Source organism: Humulus lupulus, chromosome 4 (genome assembly GCF_963169125.1).
Source record: "Humulus lupulus chromosome 4, drHumLupu1.1, whole genome shotgun sequence".
NCBI lineage: Eukaryota > Viridiplantae > Streptophyta > Magnoliopsida > Rosales > Cannabaceae > Humulus > Humulus lupulus.
Window position 1 is genome coordinate 135,101,382 of NC_084796.1, and position 5,965 is coordinate 135,107,346.

A 5,965-nucleotide genomic window follows, 5' to 3' on the forward strand; every position below is an offset into this window, starting at 1 on the left:
CAGAACATCCCGAAGCAAAGATGTTGGGGAGAGCTACCTCACTTATCAAGAAGGCCGCCACTAGCCAAGACCCGTCCAAGGGGAAAGGACGAAAGGCCAGAGCTGGTAGGGGAGGTAAAGCTGTCACACCTAAGAAGACAAGTGGCGAGGCGCAAGTGTCTCCGGTGGTGGAGAGGCCTCCTGTCAAGGGGCCTTCCGAGACCATGGTGGTCTCGAGTAGTAGCAGCGAGAGGGAAGGTCTTGTGTTCCCCGCGAAGATGACCGGGGTGAGCAAGCGCCCCGGAGGAGAGGCTGAGGGCGACAAGAAGAAACGCCTTAGACATTCTTCTCCCGGAGGTGATGGAGACCTCCGGGCTGCGCGTAGTCCCCGCCAGACTACCCCCACCCAGCAGCAACCACAACCCCAACAGCAAAAGCAACAACAACAACAACAACAAAGACAACCAACACCGCCACAGCAGCAGCAAAAACAACAGCAACATCAGCAGCAACAAAAAACTGGGGCGGTAGTGTCTTCGCTACCATCCCTAATACCCCGTCTACCTCCTCCTCCAGTCCAAAGGGAGTCCACCCTTTCGGGGTCTCCTTCTTCTCCTTCTCTCCCACTTTCTCAACAAACAAGCCTTCCTCAGCCTGGCCTGAAGTTCCACTTCCCTCAGAAACCAACCCGTTTCCCCGCTGCCCTCCTGGAGGGTGTAAGACGGGCTGATAATTTTTTGAGGAGGCGGTTGGAGGCCGAGAAGGCTGTTATTCAGGGAAGGGCAGACAACCTGTCTGCCGTGAAGAGAGCTGAGCTGGCAGAAGGGGTGAGATCCCTTCACCCGGCTGGAGCGATTTTGGATGGCCCAGCCTTGGAGAAGAGGCTGGTGCCTAGGCTCGGACGTGCATTGGCGCCGTTCGGAGCGGAGATGATGGAGGACATGGCCCTGAGCTTGTGCGAGCTCAATTCTGAGAAATGGGCCATCAGTAGCAGTAAGGACCCGCTGTTGCTGACACATGCTGTAAAGCAGCAACTTTCTGGGGTAAGCTGTCAGTTGTTGTGTTCTGGGATCATGTGTCTTAGTACATTTGGTTCTGCTTAACTCATTCTGTTGTCTTTCCTTGCAAGCCTCTCTCATCGCGGAACGCTCGTTCCGGGAGGTGGGTGCAGTTCTGGTTCAGCTGGAGGAGAGCCAGGTGGCTTGCCAGGCCTTGGAGGCGGAGAAGCAGAAACTGACCCAACAGGTCGAGAGCATAAAGGGGGAGGCTATGGAGAAGATTAACCAGGCCCGGCGCAAGGCTGAAGAAGAGGCGGACAAGAAATATCTTGCCAAATATCAAGAGTACCGGGCCAGCGCGGAGAATGAGTTCAAGCAGCGGTCGGATGACTTGTAGGCCAAAAACTCCAAGCTCCAGGAAGAGCTATCCCAGGCTAGGGAGGAGAAGGATACCCTGGATGCCCGCTTGCAATCGAAAAATAATCTCCTCCTTAAGCAGAACGAGGAATATGCCACTCTTCAAAATAGGCTGCACGAGGAGGAGCAAGATCATAAGAGGAGCAAGGATCTCGCGTCTATGCAGGAGTTGGGGCTCGCTGAGAAGGATAAACAGATTGCAGCCTTGCAATTCACTGTCAGGGGGCATGTGACCGAGAAGCAATCCTTGCTGGATCAAAATAAGGTGCAGCGCAAGTAGATTGATTCCCTTAAGGGAGAGCGGGATGCACCCAAGGCCGAGCTGGAAAAACTGAGGGCTCAATTGCCTGTCGCGGAGGCAAAGCTGGCGACCTCTGAGGCGGAGCGCTTGAAGGAGAAGGAAGATGCCGAGGTGGTGCTGAATAGAACGATTAATCTATCCCACGTGGTCCTCATGCACCAACTTTGGAAAATAAACCCGGAGGTAGTAGGCTACTTGGGAGAGGACGCCGCCGCCATGAGGGAAAAGATACAGGTGTAGGATCAAAGCCCAGAGGTGTACGTCCAGACTTATAACATCGACGAGCCTGCTGGAGCCCCTGAGGTAGAAGATCCCGAAGAGGTGGGGACCTCTGAACCTGCCAATGATGAAGTTCCACCTTCCCACGAGCCGACTCCGCCAGCCCCAGTTGAAACCGCTGTCTCCGAGGCCCCGGTCATGGAAGCCGCTGCCACCCCCAGTGCTTGAAGGGGTCTTATCCTTTGTGTATATATAAATTTTTTTTTATTTTTTTTTATTTTCCTTTGGGGCGAAGCTCCCTGTACTCTTTTTTAATTGCAGGTACATTACAGATGCCCGGTCCGCAGGGCCTTCATTGTTATAATTGTAGAATTCTTCTTTCCTTTTCTGTTGAGTTCCTTGTTTAATTTTGTGCTTAGGGTAGAGACTTGTATACGGTAGAAACTGCTGTAGGGGCGCATGAGGTTTTGGTTCCAACGGCCAGAACCTATGCATTTCTAACTTGAAGCTCCAACGGCTTATGTCTTTTCCCACGTAGTTTCTAGGTTACGGAGGGTTCTTGGTTAAAACGGCCAGACTCCCTCTTTCATAGTACTCAGCTTTCCTAAGGTAAATAGCCAATCCCGGGACTTGTAGTTATACCGTTCGCTGGGATGGCTAAGGTGACCCGTTCCATCTCCCCATCGCGATCTTTACAAAGCTTGCGAGGCAAACACTTAATACGATTCTGCGGGATGGTGCCGGAACGGGAGTTCTTTTGGTGAGCGTCGCTAGACTTAGGGCTAGATCTTTGCGAAGCAAAACTAACTGTCGTTGCGGACCTCACGGTGGCCGACTTCAGGGACTTGGCATGAAGCCTTGCGAGGCAAGATTCGTTGCGGTCGGGGAAATCGTCACGCCTACCATGTGTGATCTTGGACCAGGGGCTTTGCGAAGCAAGGCTTGCTGTAATTGGGGGATCGATTATATCTGCTCCCAGAGCTAAAGCTTGCGAAGCGAAGCTTGCAGTGGTCGAGGAGCTCGCCATGCATTATTTTGTGATACCCGGAGCTGAAGCCTGCGAAGCAAAGCTTACAGCGGTCGCGGATCTTGCCATATTTTGCCTTGCGGGACCCGGAGCTGGAGCTTGCGAAGCAAAGCTTTCAGCGGTCGCGGATCTTGCCATGCATTACTTTATGAGACCCGGAGCTGAAGCTTGCGAAGCAAAGCTTTACAGTGGTCGCGGAGTATTCTGCGAAGGACTTGTCAGGAAGTTGGGGGTGTTTCGGCGTAGCTCTCTGAATGTGCCTCAACCCCCAGTCCTGTTCATCGCTGGGCTACACAGGAGATAATTTTCATGATGCATAATGGCAGACATTTTCATGGCAATTTTCACATAACCACATAATGCACACATGACACGTAATGCAAATATGTTCATGGCAACAAATCAACCTAAGCTTAACAATTTAAAAATTTCAAACACAATGCTAACACATAAGTGGTGTTCTCTGTATGTTTTGTTCAAGGGGCGTATGGCTATGCCTTAGCCATGTATACCCCCCCAAGTGAGCGTGGGGTCCGGACGTCTACGGACCGCGTGGTCACTTGTTAAAACGCAGCTTGGAACAAAGGGATAAAAAATGCAGTAAAAGCGGAGTGAATCTCTCCGTGTTTTATTAAATTAGCCTGTTAGGCATGTGTTTTACAGCTGGGAGGATTATCTCCATATTTTACATTTTTGCTACGTCCACCAAGGACCTTCGACTAGATAGTCCGGGGCCTACTGGTAGTAACGGCGGAGGTGCTCCGCGTTCCAGGCGTGCGGGACTTTAGATCCGTCGAGTCTCTTTAAGTGATACGTCCCATGGCCCACTTTTTCTTGGACTACATAGGGGCCTTCCCAGTTGGGTCCGAGGACTCCCACTCCCGGATCCTGCGTAGCAGGAAATACTCTCCGTAGGACAAGGTCCCCAACTCCGAATGTACGGCTCTTGACTCTTGTGTTGAAGTGTCGGGCTATCTTGCCTTGGTACATTTTGAGTTGGACCTGTGACTGCTCCCGGAGCTCTTCGATCATGTCCAGGGACTCCTGGAGAAGGGCGTGGTTCCGGGTAGGGTCATAGGTGTCCTGCCTGTGAGAGGGGATCATAGTTTCTACTGGGATGATGGCCTCGCAACCGAAGGTCATGGAATAAGGTGTGTGCCCCGTCGAAGTTCTCTCTGTTGTGCGATAGGCCCAAAGTACTCGCGGAAGCTCTTCCGGCCAGCGAGCCTTGCATGCTTGGAGTTTTTTCTTCAACGTGGTCTTTAAGATTTTGTTTACTGCTTCCACTTTCCCATTAGCTTGAGGTCTGGCGACTGCGGAAAAGCTTTTGATGATTCCATGCGAAGCACAGAAGTCCGTGAAATGCTCACTATCAAATTGCTTCCCGTTGTCGGACACAATTTTTCGTGGAAGCCCAAAACGACACACTATATTCTTGATGACAAAGTCCAGTGCTTTCTTAGACGTGACCGTGTTCATAGGTTCAGGTTCAGCCCATTTGGTGAAGTAGTCTACCGCGACTATGGCATACTTCACTCCGCCCTTTCCAGTTGGAAGGGAACCTACTAGGTCAATGCCCCAAACGGCGAACGGCCAGGGGCTGGTCATTAAGGTAATTTCTGTAGGCGGCGCTCGTCGAACCTTGGCGTACCTCTAGCACTGCTCACATTTTCTGACATAATCCACACAATCCTTCTTCATGGTGGGCCAGAAGTATCCTTGACAAAGGATCTTTTTGGAGAGGCTCAGCCCAGAGGTATGGTCGCCACAGAAGCCTCCGTGAATCTCATGGATGATGGTGCTGATTTTGGTTCCAGCAACACACCTAAGGAAGGGTATGGACAACCCCCTGCGGTAAAGCTTTCCATCCATAACCACGTATCGGGGAGCTTGATATTGGAGCTTTCTTGCGTCAGCTTTATCAGTGGGGAGCTCTCCGGTGGTGAGAAATCTGAGGATGGGTCCTATCCAGGAATGGGAATGGTCGATGATGGCATTTACCCTCTGTGTCTCAGTACTAGATGCTTCTAAGTGCCCGATGGGCACTAGGCCATATTGTTCAATCTCCGGGTCTGTTGCAACCTTGGCCAGTGTGTCCGCGAGTGAATTCTGGGCCCGGGGGACCTGGCGGATTTGGTAGCCTTTGAAATGCTGCAGAAGGCCGCGGGAGAGAGACACGTAGGCCGCCATTTTTTCGCCTTTCGTCTGGTATTCTCCGGATATTTGGTTTACCACAAGTAGGGAGTCGCTGTATACTTCGATTTTTTGGGCACCGACTTCTCTGGCCAGTTGTAATCCAGCTAGCATGGCTTCGTGTTCTGCCTCGTTGTTGGATGCTGGGAACGTGAAACGGATGGCGCTCTGGAGCTGATGTTCTTGGGGAGAAATTAGGATAACCCCTGCTCCAGCTCCTTTTTCATTTGAGGCTCCGTCTACATAGACCTTCCATGTGGGAAGTTCCGGGACAGGATCTTCCGGGAGGTCATTCATTCCTGAGCATTCCACAATAAAGTCCGCGAGAGCTTGGCCTTTTATGGAAACACATGGCTGGTAGTGGATGTCAAACTGGCTCAGTTCCATGGCCCATTTAAGTAATCTACCAGAAGACTCGGGCTTCTGCAAGACTTGCCGGAGAGGGTGGTTGGTGAGTACTCTGATGGTGTGCGCCTGGAAATAGGGCCTTAGCTTCCGCGAAGCGATTAGCAAGCAGAGGGAGAGTTTCTCGATCATTGAATATCTGGACTCGGCGTCCAATAACCTCTTGCTCACGTAATACACAGGGAGCTGGAGACGGCCGTCTTCCCGGACGAGAGCGGCACTTAAGGCATGCTTTGTCACAGCTAAGTACAAGAACAACCCCTCTCCTTCGACAGGTTTGGACAGAATGGGAGCTCGAGTTAGATGTTCCTTGAGGTGTTGGAAGGCTGCTTCGCATTCGGGGGTCCACTCGAACCTCTTGTTTCCTCGCAACACATTGAAAAAGGGGACACATTTGTCAGTGGCCTTAGATACGAAGCGGCTGAG